Source organism: Heloderma suspectum, chromosome 6 (genome assembly GCF_057233095.1).
Source record: "Heloderma suspectum isolate Gila_16-S chromosome 6, 16-S_ref, whole genome shotgun sequence".
NCBI lineage: Eukaryota > Metazoa > Chordata > Lepidosauria > Squamata > Helodermatidae > Heloderma > Heloderma suspectum.
This window is the reverse complement of record NC_139463.1, coordinates 120,723,829-120,739,784: the sequence shown is the minus strand read 5'-3', so window position 1 is coordinate 120,739,784 and position 15,956 is coordinate 120,723,829. Positions and strand designations below refer to the sequence as shown.

Genomic DNA, 15,956 nt, shown 5'->3' with positions numbered 1-15,956 from the left:
GCCTATCACGGCTAGATTTGCAAAGTCAGCCGTGATAGGCTACGTAAATCGTCACGTAGCCTATCACGGATGACTTTAAAAAAAAAAAGCGCATACAGATAACGGCGGCCCCCATAGGGAGCCGCCATTCCCGTTCCTTATTTGCTCGCTGTAGTCTACGTAAAGATTTCGTAGACTACGGCGAAAATATTTTTCGTAAAAGATTTACGTAGACTACAGCGACCAAATAAGGAATGCGAATGGCGGCTCCCTATGGGGGCCGCCATTTGCGTACGCGCTTTTTTTTTTTTAAAGTCACCCATGATAGGCTACGTGACAATTTACATAGCCTATCATGGCTGACTTTGCAGATCTAGCCGTGATAGGCTACGTTAATCATCACGTAGCCTATCACGGGGGCATTTTTTTTTTTACTTTTAATTTCGCGGCCGGGCGAGGCGAGGCGCCTCCTCCCCGCCCTGAATTTCGGCCGGGCGAGGTGGGAAGCCTCCCCCCCCGGCCTGAACTTCGGGGGGAGAGCAGCGAAGCGCCTCCCCCCCACTGCGAAAAGCTGCGAGACCAGGTAAGTGGGTTTCGTGCACCCCTACTCTTCATAGGGCTGTGCTTCGAGTCCCCTGGTCATCTTTGTTGCCCTCCTCTGAAACCTCTCCAGCTAAGGATGGCGGAGAATTCTGCCACGGATTTTAGTGAGGTCAAATGCACTGGCATTCAGCACCCTGAAATCCGTGGCGGATGGGCCTGCCCCCCCACCCCCCCGCGGATTCCCCCAAGGACAGGGCTTACCTGGGGCTGATGTTCCGGATGGTGGCGGCTTCGGCGGCAGTTCCGGCAGCGGCAACTGGTCTTTCGACCAGCTGTTGCAGCCGCCATTTGCATCCTGGTCTTTGCCGTGATAGGCTACGTAACTATTTACGTAGCCTATCTCGGCAAGCCAAGCCAAAAAAAAAATGTTGTACGCAAATGGCAGTGGCTATGGCGGCCACCATTTGCATTCCCTATTTTTCAGCATTTTAGTCTACATAAATATTTACGTAGGCTATCACGGCGAAAAAAAAGGGGAACGCAAATAGCGTAGTGGGCGCTATTTGCGTTCCTGTTTCTCCCTGCCATTTTAGCCTATGTAAATATTTAGGTAAGCTATTACAGCGGCGGGGGGGGGGGGAAGGAACACAAATAGTGCCCAGTACACTATTTACGTTCCCCTTTTTTTCCCCGCCATAATAGCCTACGTAAATATTTACGTAAACTAAAACGGCGAAAAATAGGGAACGCAAATGGTGTCTGCCGTAGCCGCCGCCATTTGCGTACGCCATTTTTTATTATTATTATTGGCTTGCCGTGATGTGACTACAGGGACGCAAACAGCAGCAGCTACAGCCGCCGTCATTTGCGTCCCTGCTAGCCAGCAGCCAGATGTCCGGCTGCTGGTGGATCCGTCCGGCAGCTCCGGGGAATCCCCATGGAGCGGAGCTGGCTAGCCAGGATTCCGGGGGGGAGGCGCTCCGCGCCTCCTCTCCCAGAGCAGAACCTGGCAGAGCCAGGTAAGGGGACTTTCGTACATCCCTATTCCTAGGTCAATCTGCAAAATTATTTCAGGAGAGAGGAGGGGACTTGCCATTCTGGCACCTTCCTCCCTGCCTTTTCTTTCTTCTTTCCTTTAATACTTTTTCTTTTTCTCTGGCTACTGCCACAGTTGCTCCTTCTCAGGAACAACAACAACAGCAAGAGCATGGCGACCGTGAAAGCAAGAGGTTCACTGCTGTTGCTGCACTGCTGAATCACCCAGGAAGGGGAGCATCTTTACCAAGAAAAAGGAATAAATTTTTTAAGAGGAAAGCTGCAATAATAATACTAATATTTTTTTAAAAAAATGGGGGGAGGTAAGAAGACTGCCCTCCATGCCAGGATCCTCTTTCCACCCAATCATTTAGGCTGCCATCCAGAATAATTTTTAAGTGTCCTCTTTCTTTCTTTCTTTCTTTCTTTCTTTCTTTCTTTCTTTCTAGGGTTGTATGGATTACTCACCCCATTCCGGTCGAGGGCTTTCATGGTAGGGGGGAGGCGATCCGTCCCTCCCCCTGGAATCTTCCAGCTGGCTCCACTCTGCGGCGAGTCTGCGGCACCGCCAGCCAGGATGCCCCCACCGGACCTCCATCTGCTGCCGGGCTGCAGCCGCAAATGGTGGCCACCATAGTGGCCGCCATTTGCATCCCTGCATTAGCCATGGTAGGCTACATATATATTTACGTAGCCTATGTCAGCAAAGAGCAGGGATGTAAATGGTGTAGCAGCTGCCATTTGCATCCCTGCTCTTTGCCGTGATAGGCTACATAAATACTTACTGTGGCGGGAGGGATTGCTCCATTCTGCCACGGACTCTGGTGGGCTGGATTCTGAAGAATCCGGCCTCAGTGGAGTCCATGGTGGAATTCTCTAACATCCCTATTTCTTTCCACTTCAAACTTTCAACCAAAATGCATCACCCAAATTTGATGGAACCCCTGCAGCAAGGTGAAGTGAGATGAGTCCTATCCTGGAGCAACTCAGAGCAGCTTGGATGTGGGCCAAAGGATAACAGCTGTTAATTATGAAGAACTATTTATCTCGCCTTTCCTTGGTATATCTGTTCTGCCTTATGAGCTTCTGGTTTGTAGCTTTCTGGCACCCTCTCTAGTGACTTTTCTCTGAAGTTACGGCAGTGACTTTTTTTGTCTGAGGTCTAATGGGATCTTTCTCACGGTGACTCTCGCACAGTAATAAACGGCAGTGTCTTCTGCTTTCAGGCTGTTCATTTGCAGATAGAAGCTGGAGCCCCCTTAGAAGCCATGAATCGCCCCTGGATTGCAGGGGAATAATTACTGTTCCCAGAAGCAGTATCATAGTACCTAACAAGCCATTCCAGTCCTTTGCCAGGTTTCTGTCTGATCCAGGTCATCCAGTAGCTGTTAATATCAAACCCAGTGACAAACTAACACAGTGATAAACTGACACAAGTTAGTTTATGGGTTTCTCCAGATCTTTTCAATACTGGATCAGACTGGGTCAGCACGACCAGTGAGAAGACACCTGATAGGAGAGACAGAGGGGAAAAAAGGAGGTGGATACATGAGATGAGGGAAAACCTGCAATAATGGCAATAAAAAGCACAGAAAATGGTACAGATCCCAAATATAGTGGGAGAGGAATTAAAGTGTAAAAGGCCAACACACATGAGGAGGTGGCAGTCAGAACAATGAGTATTGGCAATAATGGTTGCATAGCGGCTGAGTGGAGGGCTGGACCTCAAAGTGACTTGTGTGGTGTGCTGGGAACTCTGTGTGAGTTGAGAAGCTTTGTCAGTTTTAATAGGAAGTAATGGTGTCCCTGCCTTTGCATAAATCCATCAACAAAAGAGGGACCAGTATTAGTACGGAACAAATCATCCAAGATACCAGCCTTTCTGCAAAGGACAGGAGGTACTTTCTGCCTGTCCGATGTCGTTTGGCTCACTGACTTCAGGCAATTTCTTCTGCAGATACTTTTCTGTGACCCATCCATTCAGCTATTGCGCCTCATTGTTTTGGAGAATGGTGCTTCATTAAGTAGTGTGTGGGTGATGCGGGTGGCCCTGTGTCTTGTGGATGCATATGTACGGCACAAATGGCATGCATCTGGAAGAAGATTTTGCATCTCGTAAGACTGCAGCAGTATCCCCCCTGGCATATAGTCCAGAGGACTGAAGAAGGAACCAAGAAGGAACCAACTCTTGGCATGTAACGTTTCAGTTAATGCACTGTGCAGGCCTTGATGGCAGACAAGCTAGACAAGCTTCTGTTGTTGTGGTTCAAATAAAGTTGAGGACGTTTCTCATTACCTGTTTAATTGTCCTTTGACACGAGACATTGGGGGGGGGGGAATTCCTTGTTGGCATGCTAAAACCTGGTACAAACTGGCCAGTTTGCCAGAAGATAGTCTTCTGGCTTTACAACGATGTCATTAAGATTTTGAGAAGTGTCGTCACTTTCCTAGTGGCTTTAGCTAAAGTCCGCAGGCAGATGAAATAGGTTGTATTGGAGGGAACTGATTGCTGAATATTTAGTTTTAGCCTCATATGTTGTGAATAGGTTTGGCTAACATACAGTTTTATAAAAATCTGGAAATCAGTATTAGGGAATATTTATCATTAATTTCAGCCTGTCAGCTCTGATTTATCAGTCATTTTCTTTGATCTAGGTTTAACACGTTACTTGTTATTTTTGTAATGTTTCAATCTCTGTTATATTGTGGTGACCTGGGGTTATAATCTGAACTAAGCATATGTACTAAGATGAAGTCGGGAACTACTTTTCACATGTTACTCAGTGTTCGAAGTGGATTAGCCTATCTATCTATCTATCTATCTATCTATCTATCATCTATCTATCTATCTATCTATCTATCTATCTATCTATCTATCTATCTATCTACATATCTATCATCTATCTACATATCATCTGTAGCTATATCTGTCAGGAGCCCAGGGCAATCCTGGCTGCCTTGTGAGCATGTACGACACTCATAGTTGTTCATCTCAGATAAAATTTAATGTTACCCAAGTTGAAGCAAAAAGCATCCAGTTGTAGGTCAGCAAGAAACAAAGAAAGCATCTTAAACTCTATTTGCATAAGGGCAGGGAATCAGTTATTCAGAAATATGATTACATGTTTCTATATGTCCCCCATGGGGTTCTCTTCAGTCTACAGGGTATACAGCCTGATAAGCTTCCCTTGACTTTCAGATAAATTTTTGGGAAGTCTCTTGGGGGATCCTCAAGGGAATCATGTATGAAGTTTTCAAGCACACAACCACAGGAAACAAGTCATCCACACTTCTGAAACCACAGAACAACACACAGGATGGCTGATCCAAAGACGATCATTTAATCTCCCCTTTGCCTAAAGATGATTTTTCATGTCCCCCTGCTGCCCCCTTTTGAGGACCTGGAGAAGGACGTTCTTGAGGTCTGGGCATCAGATGAGATGCCACAGACTGTTCACAGAAATTCACCAACCACTTCACACATCACGTCCCTGCTCCAAGGAGTGAGATGTGTCCTTTACACACAGACACCTGCTCCTGTACAGTTCCTTCCCTCCCCTTCTCTCTTCTGTTATAATCAGTGAATTATGCTTTAATGCTCCCCATTACCACTGCTTTGGGGAGGCAAAAGAGTGACTCCTCCCAGAGCAATATGGGTGCATGTTCAGGCCATTAGTCTATGCCCTTCTCCAAATATGACATCCATGAAAGCTGTTTTGATGAATTTTGTTTTATGTTTTTTGGTTTTTCACTTGGGCCTGATTTAGGGATGGACGAAAGCCCCTTACCTGTTCTCGAAGCTTGCTTCGCGGTGGGGGGGAGGCACTTCGGTTCTCTCCCTGAAGTTCAGGTGAGGGGGGGGAGGCGCCCTGCCTCGCCTGGCCGAAATTCAGGCTGGGGGGGAGGCGCACCGTCTACCCGGCCAGGGAAAAAAAAAGGAAAGTAAAAAAAAACAAAAAACCCGTGATAGGCTATGTAACGATTAACGTAGCCTATCATGGTTAGATTTCCAAAGTGTTGCCCTTATTATCGCCGTAGTCTACGTAAATCTTTACGTAGACTACAGGGACCAAATAAGGAACGCAAATGGCGATGCCCTATGGGGGCTGCCATTTGCATATGTGCTTTTTTTTCCCCCCAAAGTCACCCGTGATAGGCTACGTAACAATTAAAGTAGCCTATCATGGCTAGATTTCCAAAGTGTTGCCCTTATTATCGCCGTAGTCTACATAAATCTTTACGTAGACTACAGGGACCAAATAAGGAACGCAAATGGCGGCGCCCCATGGGGGCCGCCATTTTCGTACGCGCTTTTTTTTCTTTTCAAAGTCACCCGTGATAGGCTACATAACGATGAAGGTAGCCTATCACGGCTGACTTTGGAGATCTAGCCATGATAGGCTAAGTTCATCGTTACGTAGCCTATCACGTTTTTTTTTTTTCCTTGTAATGGCGGCGGCGGCAGCCGGTTGAAAGACCGGCTGCCACCCCCGCCCCTGATGAAAACCCGCTGAACCGCTGCCGGGACCTGCCACTGGAAGGAACATTCGTGAAAGGTAAGTCCCATCCCGGGGGGGGCGTGGGGGGCGGAGAATTTCACCACCAATTTCGGGGGGCCGAATACGTTGGCACTCGGGCCCCCGAAGTTTCAGGGAGAAATTCTCCCCCATCCCTAGCCTGATTTCCGTTCATTTTTGTGTTCACTGCTTGTTCTGTGTGAACAGGAAGCTTGTGAAAATTGAGTAGTGATCTAACGGGAGATATGCATAGATTTCCTGATTTGAACAGTATTAATATCGGAAGTGAACAGTATTAATATCAGATGAAAAACCTTGAGAATCCAAGAAACCAAAACGTTATCTATTTTGCAAAGGTGGGGGTCTACAATGTGATTATTAGGTATGTCTTGGCTCACTGCCTCAAGTGACTACACGTAATATTTTCTTTTGTCATCCACCCAATTTCAGAAAGGGATGCACACATCTGTCACTTTAGGTTTTTCTCAGTTTCTCCTTTTTCCAATTTTAAGTTCATTTTGTCTTGACCTTTGAAAATTTCTGCATTCTTAAATTCAGTTCAACCCAGATCTTGAGAAATGTGTTTTTAAAGTTTGTATGAAAATGTCGAAGCATTAATGTACATATTTCTTCTAATACATACATTTTCTATGCATTTTTCCTAACATACACATTATTCTAGAAATTTTTCTAATATACTGCAGTTTTGAACATTATTTCCCCAATATATGCATTTTTGTACACCCTTGATTGGTAGAAGACATGTGTTGAAAAATCTGAAGAACTGTGAATTTTGAAGGATTCCTCAAGTTTGGGTCACATAGTACCTTGAAACTAGATAAGTTTCCATTATAATGCAAACTGAACAATTTCCTCTCATCCCCCGTTGGAGCTCACTGTGCTTTCTAGGGATGTCAGAGAATTCTGCCACTGATCTCGGTGAGGCCGAATGCCAGTGCATTCGGCCCCCCAAAATCCGTGGCAGAATGAAGCCCCTGCCCCCCAACCCACAAAAGGCGCGCGAAACCGAGTCCCCAACCCACAAAAGGTGCGTGAGACGGAGCACTTAACTGCTGCTGTCCGTGCTGACTTGCAAATGGCAGCCGCCCTGCGGCCGCCATTCACTTCCTCATCATAGCCATGATAGGCTACGTACTTACATAGCCTATCATGGCTAACTCAGGGATGCCTTTTGCGTCCCTGCGGAGGCTGTGATAGGCTACATAAGTATTTACATAGCCTATCACAGCAGGCCCCCAAAACACAACAGCATATGCAAATGGCGGCGGCTATGGCGGCCGCCATTTGCGTTCCCTATTTTTTGCCATTCTATCCTATGTAAATATTTATGTAGGCTATTACGGAGAAAAAAAAAGGGGAACACAAATAGCGCCCACTACACTATTTGCGTTCCCGTTGTTTTTTTCGCCGTAATAGCCTATGTAAATATTTACATAGGACAGAACGGCAAAAAATAGGGAACGCAAATGGCAGCCGCTGTTGCCGCCACCATTTGCATACGCCGTTTTGTGTTTTTTTGGCCTGCTGTGATTGGCTATGTAAATACTTACGTAGCCTATCACGGCAGCCTGTCTGGACCCGAATGGCTGCCGCTACGGAGGCTGCCATTTGCGTCCGCAGCAGCCCGTCCATGGCTGGAACTCTGGCTGTGGACTGCCCTGGCTGGCTGCTCTGCGGAGCCGCCGCGGAGCGGAACCGGCTAGGTAGGATTCCGGGTGGGAGGACCGGATCGCCTCTCCCCCATCGAGGATTCCAGGGAGAGGGACAGAGCGCATCCCCCCCCCACCGCGAATCACATCCATGAAAAGGTAAGTGAATTTCATACATCCCTAGTGCTTTCATGAATGTTGCTTCATCAAGCGAGCATTACAGTAGTCCATTCTCAAGGTTGCCAATGCATGGATCACAGTGGTTAAGTCCAGGAACAGGGTTGTACGAAAGTCACTTACCTTTCCGTGGATTATGTTGATGGTGGGGGAGAGGCGTTCTGTCCCTCCCCCCGGAACCCTCGAGGGGGGGGGAGGCGATCTGTTCCTCCCCCCCGGAATCCTCCGCAGCCGGCTGTGCTCCACGGCAGCTCCGCAGAGCAGCCGGCCAGGCCCAGTCCAGAGCCGTCCGCAGCCGGATTTCTGGCCGCAGAGGGCTCTGGGGGGGGGGAACCGCGTACACAAATGGTGGCGGCTATGGCCGCCACCATTTGCGTTCCTTATTTTTGCTGTCTTAATCTACGTAAATATTTACGTAGACTATGACGGCGAAAATCAAGGGGAATGCAAATAGCATAGCGGGAGCTATTTGCGTCTCTTTTTGATTCACCGTTTTAGCCTACGTAAATCTTTACGTAGGCTAAAATGGCAAATCAAAAAGGGATGCAAATAGCGCCCGCTACGCTATTTGCATTCCCCTTGATTTTCGCTATCGTAGTCTACGTAAATATTTACGTAGATTAAAACGGCCAAAAATAATGAACGCAAATGGCGGCGGCCATAGCTGCCGCCATTTGTGTACGCGGGTTGTTTTTTTTTTAACCCAGCCATGATAGGCTACATAAATCTTTACATAGCCTATCACGTCGTTTTTTGTTTTTTTTTTTTACAAGATGAATGGCGGTGGCAGCAGCCAGTTGGAAGACCAGCCGCCGCAGCCCCTGCCATCGGAGCCGCCGCCGGAGCCGCCGCCACCCGGAAGATCCACCCCAGGTAAGTCTCGTCCCGGGGGGGATCCGCAGGGGGGCAGGGGGTGGCAGGCAGTTCCGCCAGAGAGTTCGGGAGGCCGAATGCACTGGCATTCAGCCTCACCGAGATCCGTGGTGGAATTCTCTGACATCCCTAATGCCACTACAGTTCTCATGGAAGACACTGGAAATGGAATGGCAGTTTTCCTTCGTACACTAACAAGAAGAAATATTTTGATTTAAGGTAATTCAAGATTGTCATATGTAAGTCACTGGCATTAAATTGCCACAGACCCAAGCATTGGGGTCAACAACAACAGCAAAGTTCTTTAGCGGAAACAATTGCTGGAAGGCAAAAGGAAAGGAAGGATCTTGCCTCCAGCCTGTGCTGTGGGTTTGAACTAAGAGCCTGGCCGGACACTGTTGCAACCCGGATGCTGGACTAGATGGGCCTCTGGTCTGAGAAGACGGGGGCCCTTGTGTTCCTAACAGTGACCCCCCAGCTCACTCTACCATTTAATATACTTCCGCTGAATCACCTCAGAGAGCTGCCAGGAGCAAAGGAGGCTTGTGGCCTGGCTTCAGACTCACTTTCTGCTACATGGCCTCTAGGTAGGGATGGCGGAGAATTTCTCCCCGAAACTTTGGGGGGCCAAGCGCCAACGTGTTCGGCCCCCCGAACACGTTTCGGGGAGAAATCTTCCACCCCCCCGCCCCCCGCACCCACCCCAGGACGGGACTTACCTTCGCTGAATGTCCCTCCCGGCGGCGGGTCCGGCCGGCAGTTCGCCGGGTGCCACCACCGCCACCATTCCAATGAAAGGAAAAAAAACAAACATGCCGCCTGATAGGCTACGTGACGATTAACGTAGCCTATCACGGCTAGATTTGCAAAGTCAGCCGTGATAGGCTACGTCATTCGTCACGTAGCCTATCACGGGTGACTTTTAAAAAAAAAGCGCGTACGGATAATGGCGGCCCCCATAGGGATCCGCCATTCCCATTCCTTATTTGGTCGCTGTACTCTACGTAAAGGTTTACATAGACTACGGCGAAAATAAGGGCAACGCAAATAGCATTGCTATTTTCGCCGTAGTCTACGTAAACATTTACGTAGACTACAGCGACCAAATAAGGAACGCGAATAGCGGCTCCCTATGGGGGCCGCCATTATCCGTACGCGCTTTTTTTTTTTTTAAAGTCACCCGTGATAGGCTACGTGACGATTGACGTAGCCTATCACGGCTGACTTTGCAGATCTAGCCGTGATAGGCTACGTGAATCGTCACGTAGCCTATCAGGGTTTTTTTTTTTTACTTTCGCGTTCGCGGCCGGGCGATGCGGGAAGCCTCCCCCTCCGCCTGAATTTCGGCTGGGGCGAGGCGGGAAGCCTCCCCCCCCGGCCTGAACTTCACGGGGGGACCAGCGAAGCGCCTCCCCCCCACCGCGAACGTCCTTCGACGACAGGTAAGGGACGTTCGTCCACCCCTACTCTGCATGAGAGGCTGTTCTAAGAGGATTGCCCCCTCTTGTGCCTATCAAGGGCAGCAACACATGCAGGTAATGATGTGGTTCCCCCTCCCCCACACACACATGGAGAAACAACACTGGGAAAAGACTTCTGTGCTTAGTTTATTTGGGTCCATTGGCTTTAGAAGGACAGAGTGGGACAGAGCCGGACAGGAAAAAGGGTGACCACAGTGTTTGTCAGTGTTGCTATATGTACAAGAGTGAAAGACAGCTTGATATCTGAGCCACAAGGAAGGAATATGAGGCAGGGGTATTTCTTCCTTGAACCACATTATTGTGTCCACCTTCCTCAACATTCTGTCAAGGCTAGAATCGTTTCCTTGAGGTAGCTGGACCTGGGCAAGGAATACCAGCCATTTAATATTTATAACTATTCCATAATGACCTTCCTGAGTATATATGTTCTGCCTTAAGAATTTCTGTTCTGTGGATCTATGGTGCCACATCTGGTGATTTCTCTTCTAAGTTAATACACTGTCTGAAGGATTTTGGGCTGAGATCCGATTTGATCTTTCTCACTGTGTGTCTTGCACAGTAGGAAACAGCAGTGTCCTCTTCTTCCAGGTTATTCATTTGCGGGTAGAAGTTGGAACTGTCTTCTGAGGCTGTGAATGTCCCTCTGATTGTAGGGGAATAATAACTGCTTCCAGAGTCAAAGTAGCTAACAAGCCAGTCCAGTCCTTTGCCAGGTTTCTGTCTGATCCAGTCCATCCAGTCACTGTTAACATTAAACCCAGTGACAGCACAGGCTATTTCATGGGATTCTCCAGGTTTTTTCATTACTGGATCTGACTGGGTCAGGACCACGTGTACAGACTGAAATAGTTCTGTCTCTGATGGGGATTTTGGAACAATCTGCAGTGACACCTTGTGGTTACTGCATGGATACAATCTCCAGACGATCCAGAGTCCCCTGCTCGGGTTACTGTCATGGCAATGCCAATGAGCCCAAAGCTTCTTTTCAATTCCATTTTCAACCCAGAGTTTAGTTTAGATCTGAATGGGAGGCTGGTATAGAGGATTGCCCCCTCCTGTACCTATTAAGATGAGCAACACATGCAGAAAATTACCAAGTGATATCCCTCCCCCACCCCCACTGCCCATGGGGAAAGTGTCCCTGCTTAATTTCCATGGGTCCAGCACTTATTGAAGATATAGAGCAGGGGAGGAAAAAGGGTGGCAGCACAGGCTATTTTATGGGATTCTCCAGGGTTTTTCATTACTGGATCTGACTAGGTCAAGACCACTTGAGAGAGGACACCTGATAGGGGAAGGGGAAAAAAAGAGAGAAATACTTCAATAGTGAGGAAAGAACAAGAAGAGGAGAACTTAAGGTTATCATATCGAACCCAAATGCATTGACACATGGATTGCAAATGTAAAGCCCAGTGCACATGAGGAGGAGGCAGCCAATGGAATGACTATTCCCAAGAAAGATGGCATAGTGCAGGGATTGTTTAGAGTTTGAAAGGGCTCCATGTGGTGTGCTGAGACGTCTGTGTAAAGTGAGAGGCTTTGAGGGCTGAAGTAACAAGTGGGCGTGTTCTTGGCTTTGCATAATTCAGTCAGAATTAGAATGAAAACTATGGATGCGGGATGAAAAACGTTGACAATCCAAGATGTTACCTATTCTCCAAAGGAGGAGAACTACAGGGTGTAGCTTGAGTCTGTGTTCGTTCTGGAGGACAGAACTGGTCGATCTGAAGGTCATAGCACAAGAAATTGTGATCAACAATGAACTGAAACAAATTTCTCATATATCTCTTCATGTCTTTGGCTCTCACAGGAAGCACAGAAAAATCTGGCATGGACTGGAAATGGACTGATCTGTCAATCCCTAGGAAGGGTGTTTGATCAAGGGAGTGGAATAACAAATCAGGTCATCCCCAGTATTTCTGCTCACTCTCCATATTTGTCTGTTTCTGTGTGTGCATGTCTGGGAGAGAGGGAGGGATGGAGGGAGATGTATGGGAGAACTTAATGTTGCCTTTCAACTGGATCACTGAAGAAATAGTCAAACCCACTCATGGAACCATGGTGAGCTGTCCATTTTATTTCATTTATGGCCAACATGACCGTTGTTATTTTCTGAAGAACAATACCTCCAGCCTTCCTAAAAGGAGGATGAAGAGAAGAATTTTATAGAAAGACAACAAGTGGGTGCCACAGTGAGGACCACAGTTTTTGACCTGACCTGCTTGCAATGCAAAAAGTGCTGATCACCTGGTTCTTGCCCATGATCGTCTCCCTGTCCCTAAAATCTGTTTAATAGATAGTCCTCAGATAGAGGACGTAGCAGATACTAAGCTGATAAGAACAGATGCTGCACATCTCAGCCAAATGGACGAGCACCACCTCCCTGCCACTCCACCACTTATCTCTCCCAGCCATTTCCTGTGGGAAGGAAAGCATGCTGGTTTCAGTCCTGGGAGGTGATGCATGCCAGTCACCTCACCTCTGAGCATGGAAGGAAAGGACCTTGAAAGTTTTCCCTACAGGGAGGACTAGTGGAGTTGAGTCTCTACAGGCACTTCACCCTTGAGCAGTCAAGATATTCCCATGTAGTAACTCCTGGCAAGGATTTGTGTGGGGAAAGACTGCTGGATTGCATAAGTGGCTGGAATAATGCCGCATCTCTCTTCTCATATTATTTTGTATGGGTGTGGGAACTGGGTTTGGTGGCTGATGTGTGGCTTGGTGAGTTGGGAAGGTGCAGGGGCTTTTTGTTTTGTTTTGTTTTTCCCAAGGACAAATTAACATCTGAGTCAAAGAGTTGTAATGCTCACCCTCATATTGAAGGCAGGCATTAGAAGATGCATGGGTGCATGATGCATGACATCTGTCCTGTTCTGGTATGGCAGTTCCATTGTTTTTTATATCCCTCTGAGACACCTTGGATGGATTTGTTTTGCATAGCCCATACAGATGTCCACTCAGATAACAGAATTGATTGCTAAGTGGCAGTAAGCCCATCCACATATCCCAGTTTCAAGAGAAAAAAGCTATTCAACTGCAAATACTGAAGACGTCCTGAATAATGATGGCTTCAGAAGCACCGGTCAGACACCTTGTGGTCACTGCAAGGATACACTCTGTGTATGGTCCAGAGCCCCCTGCTGTATTTAGTGTCATGGTAATGCTTCTGAGTCCCAAGGTTCTTCTGACCTGTGTGTTCACCTGAACGTTCAGATCTGTATGGGAGGCTGCAGTGGTGCATTCAGGGCTGGATCCTGGGTCTGGAGTCCTGTGTCCGCAGCCAGGAGTGGGGCAATGAACGTAGAAGTACTTGTAAGTCAAGGAATGGCAGTGGCAGGGGGCTGATGCCGACAAAAACTTGGCAAGTGGATTGCCCCACTTGTGGCTTTCGACAGCAATCTAACCAAAACATGGACCTACTGTAGATGCACAATATACTTACTTTACTCAGCATATCAAAATAAATTGAATACAAAACTGATACACGCACACACACAATTTCACCAACACATAAAGACAACACATAAAGTGGTGATCGCAGTGGAGATAAATTAAGCTCAGTTTAGATCTGCATTCAGCGTTAGGGATGGCCATCATGGGGAAATCCTGTTTGCTTTTGGCTTGATGGATCCCCGCAGTGCCCCCAACTAGGTGAGCATTCGCGAGCCAAGAGGTGGGTCAGTTCCTGATACTCAGGAACTTCCGCGCCTTTAAAAAATTATATATATATCCACAAGCCATGATTTGTGCAAAATGGGGGCAGAGTTTGGACACTGAAGGTAATGGCGGTGTGATCTTGGAGCTCCCTGCTCTCAGGAAATATTTCAAGCCAAGAAAGGTTATCTAAGAAGAAAATATCTCCTGGAAACAAAATTCCAGACAGCTGTTAATGAATCTATCAGGGAGAATGGGGAGTGGAATAAAATACTTCTTGAAACCAGCAAAGGAAAAGCTGCATGAAAATAGGGATACTGGAGAAATTCAAGATGGATTAAAATGAGATCGGATTTCTAGGAATCCGACTTTTGGAATCTACTGCAGAGTGCTCCCCTCAGGCTGTGCAGAGTCCATAGACTTTCAGATATTTTTTATTTTATTTTATACGCATATAAATCCATAGATAAATGCATAAGTTTCTGCTGAGGAAATCTTGAATGGAATGGGGGACAGTACACTAAATGTTATGTACTAGAGAAAATTATGTAAATGCTTATGTAGATACTTATGTAGTTATTTACGTATTTTTCCTCCTGACAAAAAGAAAAATTTGCATCTGTCTGTGGGTGGATGACGGAATGAAAGGTGCCTGGCAATCCGCAAAACACAGTCCGACTGGATTTTACTAGGAGTGTACGAAAGTCACTTACCTCGTCTCACAGCTTGCTTCGCGGTGGGGGGGAGGCGCTTCGCTGCTCCCCCCGAAGTTCAGGCTGGGGGGCAGGCTTCCCGCCTCACCCGGCCGCGAAATAAAAAGTTAAAAAAATGCCCCCGTGGTAGGCTACGTGACAATTAATGTAGCCTATCACGGCTAGATCTGCAAAGTCAGCCGTGATAGGCTACGTAAATCGTCACGTAGCCTATCACGGGTGACTTAAAAAAAAAAAAAGCGCGTATGCAAATAGCGTTGCCCTTATTTTCGCCGTAGTCTATGTAATCTTTACGTAGACTACAGCGACCAAATAAGGAATGTGAATGGCGGCTCCCTATGGGGGCCACCATTAGCCGTACGCGCTTTTTTTTTTTTAAGTCACCCGTGATAGGCTACATGATGATTTACGTAGCCTATCATGGCTGACTTTGCAAATCTAGCCGTGATAGGCTATGTTAATCGTCACGTAGCCTATCACGGGGGCGTTTTTTTTTTTTTTTTACTTTTCTTGGAATGGCGGCAGCGGCAGCTGGTCGAAAGACCGGCTGCCGCCTCTGCCCCTGCCGAAGACTTGACGAACCGCCGCCGGGACCCGCCTCCGGGAGGGACATTCGGGAAAGGTAAGTCCCGTCCCGGGGGGGTGCAGGGGGGTGTGGAGAATTTCTCCCCGAAACTACTTTGGGGGTCCGAACACATTGGCACTCGGCCCCCCGAAGTTTCGAGGAGAAATTCTCCCCCATCCCTAGATTTTACACTGTCCTCACATCCCTATGTGAAGAAGTCGAGGCTGGTGGAACAGAGGTATAGAAAGAAGGACTGACTGAGCAATTAACAACGCTCAGACGAGATGTATTGACTGCCTGGAAGGAAATCCTGGAAGATAAATTAGAGCAACTGCAAGAGAGGATGAGAGAAAGAGAAGCGACAGTTTCAGAGAACGCAGACAGACTCGACGGAGATGAGGTACAAATTACAACGTTAAATGAACTGAAGAGAATAGCTTAAAATGAGAACATCAGTCCAATAGAAATTGTAGGAAGACACAGGAGTTGTGTCACTGGATGTAGCTGGGGCAGGGTGAGAGGTCTGCCGATTTATACAGGAAGCTGTCCCTGCATTTACATAAAACCTCTAGCTAAAAGAGCAACTCTAGCCCCGTTCAGGCCTTTCTCTGTGTGTTTTTGAAACTGTGTGGACAGACAAGGTGACCATGCCCACTATCACCACCCATGCTGTCATATTCCCTGGTGGCTCTGTGCCCATGGATTGGGGCTGAAGGACCTAAGTGGGAAAGGGGAAGGAACAGAGAAAT

General features: G+C 47.4%; 1 long non-coding RNA gene and 1 pseudogene across 1 annotated transcript in view; one reads left to right on the top strand and one right to left on the bottom strand.

Moving 5' to 3' along the window:
- Positions 1 to 12,333, top strand: part of LOC146342915 (uncharacterized) — a 70,200-nt gene extending 57,867 nt beyond the window's left edge. Inside the window, exons 2-3 of the long non-coding RNA XR_014784152.1 lie at positions 8,695 to 8,794; positions 12,086 to 12,333. This is a non-coding gene — a long non-coding RNA (uncharacterized LOC146342915). The remainder of the gene's footprint in view (positions 1 to 8,694; positions 8,795 to 12,085) is intronic.
- Positions 12,334 to 12,476: 143 nt separating this feature from the next.
- Positions 12,477 to 12,655, bottom strand: LOC146342914 (U2 spliceosomal RNA; annotated as a pseudogene).
- Positions 12,656 to 15,956: the final 3,301 nt, after the last annotated feature.